Source organism: Triticum aestivum, chromosome 2B (genome assembly GCF_018294505.1).
Source record: "Triticum aestivum cultivar Chinese Spring chromosome 2B, IWGSC CS RefSeq v2.1, whole genome shotgun sequence".
NCBI lineage: Eukaryota > Viridiplantae > Streptophyta > Magnoliopsida > Poales > Poaceae > Triticum > Triticum aestivum.
Genome location: NC_057798.1, coordinates 481821528 through 481825321, shown reverse-complemented (window position 1 = coordinate 481825321; position 3794 = coordinate 481821528). Strand labels below are relative to the sequence as shown.

The 3794-nt window shown below is 50.8% G+C and overlaps 1 long non-coding RNA gene across 1 annotated transcript; it reads right to left on the bottom strand.

Moving 5' to 3' along the window:
• Positions 1-1172: 1172 nt before the first annotated feature.
• On the bottom strand, positions 1173-3064 carry LOC123045567 (uncharacterized). The gene is made up of 2 exons (XR_006421516.1): positions 2012-3064; positions 1173-1934 (listed from the first exon to the last, which is right to left on the bottom strand). It is a non-coding gene; the product is annotated as an uncharacterized lncRNA (long non-coding RNA).
• Between the last annotated feature and the right edge of the window lie 730 nt (positions 3065-3794).

The following is a 3794-nucleotide window of genomic DNA, read 5'->3' as shown; positions in this document are numbered from 1 at the left end:
ACGGTCTATTCTGCTAATATTAGCAGAATAACTATTCTGCACACCACTTCGGCACTGCACGCTCAACAGAAGCGCACTGCATCATTTTGACGACGAGCACTGCAATAGAGACTAGTGAACTTCTCGTCGAAAAAACTGCACGCGTTATTTTTTCGGTACTGTTTTCGTTTTAATTTTTTAACCATTTATCGAAATGAGGCGTGTAATATACCGTTGAAAAGCTATGGATTAGGCGCAACTTCGACTTGTCGAACACTTTTCGAGATTCCACATAGTGCGGCGGATGACGAGTGGCAGCGAGCGTTTTTTTCGCGTTTTTTTTCCAAACCGCTTGTCGGAATGAAGCAAATGATACGCCGTTGGATAGATATCGTCGAAGCGCATCTTTTTCATATATAAATCTTTCTCTAATTCGTTATGGTTTAAGAGCAGTTTCAAATTTACTAAATCACGGAATTCTGTTTTTCAGATTTTTTCAAATTTTCGGTACTGTTTTCGCTCTAGTTTTTGAACCGTTTGTCGAAACGAGGCATATGATACGTCGTTGAAAAGCTATGGATAAGGCGCAACTTTCATATGTAGGAATGGTTTTGAGATTCCTTACCGTTTTAAGTTAATTTTGTAAATCGTGCGGCGGAGGACGAGTGGCAGCGGCCGTTTTTTTGAAATTTTTACAAACCGTTTGTCGAAATGATTCAAATGATATGCCGTTGGAAAGATATCGATGAGACGCAACTTTTTTCATGTAGAACACACGTTCTAAGTCCTTACGGTTTAAGAGCAGTTTTAAAATTAGCAAAAAGCGGACACTGTTTTTTCGTGACACCAAAATCGTCGTCAGACAGAAGAACGCACTGCTTCAAACTGAAAACCGCACTGCAACAGACAGTCAAATGAACTTCATGATTTCTTTTATCGGACGTAAATTTTTTTCAGACGAGTTTTTGTTGTCTTTTTTCCAACTTTTTTTTTATGAACGGGAGTGGACCGCACAGACGGGGACAAATGAACCGCGACATATGGCAAAGTGAACCTCATTGCTATCGAGTTGTTTCGTTTTACAAAAAATGCACTTTCATGTTGAGCGCAAGTGAACAACATCACTTTTAAAAGTAAACCACATCCTAGGACCAAACACACTACAAGTGATCATGTAGTCGACTGAATTTTGAGACACACGAAACAAATTGCACTTCATAAAGAGTGGTAATGGGCTGCTACACAAATGGACTGGACTACATTTTTTGTGTCTCTCTGCTAACAAATTTGTTCAAGACACTGCAAGCACCCTCACCGGTGGACTGCACACCCAGCCGCAGCACAGCGACGACCCATGCGGACTGCAGTGTTGCGCCCAAATGAACGGCTCGTGATGCGCCCGAGGTGCTCACGTCGAGCAACGGTCGTAGATCTGGCAGCAGAGAGAGCGGCCGCACTGCAGCATCGCTGCAACTGAACCGCATTAGGAGCCCAAGAGTACTGCATGATACAATGTAACCCTGCATCAGGAAAAGGAGCTGATTTCTTTAATTTATTTTCTAACTATAAAAGAAACGGGTTAACTAAACCCATCGCATAGCAAACTGCAGGACACTGAAGATATTTCAACGGCAAAAAAATCAAAATAGTGTACTGCAAGACCAACTTCCCCCAATAAATTTTAAACTCAAAATAAAATGCCACTCGGGCACTTTTTCTCAACCACACGCTCCTTCTTTATCCTCTAGCACTTTCCCCCTTGAGCAAACGAGCGCACTGCTTCACACCCACAAGCATACTGCTCGCCGGAGGTGAGCTGCACGGGTAGTGGCAACCGAGCGCACTGCTTCACACCCACAAACATACTGCTCGCCGTAGGTGAGCTGCACGGGGGCGGCAAGCGAGCTACACGGGGGAGCGGCAACCGAGCACACTGCTTCACACCCACAAGCATACTGCAGCGCGGATGAATTCAACATCAACCAAAAACAAACTTCATACTGTGGGGAGGAGAAATTGAGGGGGCACACACCCACTGTACTGCACGCGGAGTCGCGATGCACTGCACCAGCACGGCCGTGCTGCTCCAGCTGCGGAGGTGGGCAGAGGGCCGGCTCACCGGTGGGGGGTTGTGGATCCCGCAACAATTCCTTGGGGGGAGGCCCTATCTGGAATCTCGGGGGCGCGGGGAGGCTGATCTGGCGGCGTTGCATAGTTGGGGGAAGCCCCCGGCCTGGATCCCGATCCAGTGACCCCCCAAGGTGGGAGGTGAGCGCTAGGGGATGGGAGTTGGCTGGAGGAGATGGCGTCGGTGTAGGGGCCGCAACACGGGATCCAAACCACGGGGTAGGGGAGAGAAAGAAGTGGGCTCGGGCAGGGCCAGGGCGCCGGCGCCAGCGAAGAAGGAAGTAGGGTCGGCGAGGTGGGGCTGACTGGGGAACACACGCATGGGGGATCCATTGATCCAGTGGCTACAGGCGCGGTGCAGGCCAGATGCGATGGTCGCCGATGTCCACATCCACTGGAGGGGAGGTGAGGGCGGCGGTGGGAGGCCGGGCAGGTGCGGGAGAGGGAGGCGGAGGAGGATCGCGGGGAGGAGCTCCGGTAGTGGTCGTAGGGGGGCGGTGGCCGCCGGATCCGGTGGAGCAGGCCTCGCCGGGGGCCAGTGGCGGCCGGATCCCGCCATCGCCGCGGGGGTGCACCGGAGTTGGGGGCGCGCCGGAGGGGTGGGGTGGTGGAGCGCCGCGGGGCTGGGAGGTGGTGGCGCGCCGGAGGTGTAGGGTGGTGGCGCGCCGGAGGGGTGGAGTGGTGGCGTGCCGCGGGAGTGGGAAGGGGTGGGGTTGCTGGGGCGCCCGTGGTCGTGGTGGGGAAGATGGGCAACAAGGCGTGGGTTGCTGCGTGAGTGCGGGGTAGAAAGTGGGGTGTGAGGGTTGGCCTAATGCAGTTTTCTGTTGCTACTGTGCGGTCCGGGTTGGTGAATCGAGTAGCACCAAAGTGTTAGCAGAATAAGACGTTTCGGTGTGTAGAATAAGAGTCTTAAGGGTGTTATTATATGAGCACACACGCATGCATGTGTACACATGAATCCCTCCCATCAAGTCGAAGTGGCTAGTACAACGACATGTCATGAACCGATCTCGCTCTGTGTGGGGAGAGTGTACGGTTTTCGACGCATGCGCCACATCAATGTTGTGAAATGGTATTCAAACATGCATGCACGCATCACCTCCATATATATGCATGTAGTGGTTGTCTTCGAATGTTACACTCCCTTGCGTGGTTATCAGCGACAAGCCTATATATTCGTGGGCCCGTGTGGACATCCATGATCACCTTGACCGACAACGAGATACGTTGCCATGGCGGATTCTTCATTTGGTTCATGTTATCGTAGTATAGGGCATGGTGAGATTCAGACCTACTTAAAGTTTAAGCGCATATATTATGCACACATGCATGCATGAATCCCCGTCGTCGGCTTGAACTGTGGTGTAACATACATATGCATCATCAACCCAACCCTCACTAAGTGTGGGGATTTCTAGTTCGAAATCACGGATGCCACATCAAAGTTGTTCCATTGTGTACTAAAAAAGACACCTTATCCATACATATGTTTGGGCCACAAGCATGCAGTGGTTGTCTTTGGGGACTAGCAACTTGTGTGATTATTGGCGAGCTTGCCTATCTAGGGTCGCATGGACGACCATCACTTTGACCAGCAACAAGAGGGAGGTTGTACGACCAAGGTGGATTATTCTTGGTCCATTTTACGATCAGTCTTGGTGAGATGCCTCTCTGGCCTGCCGACTAAA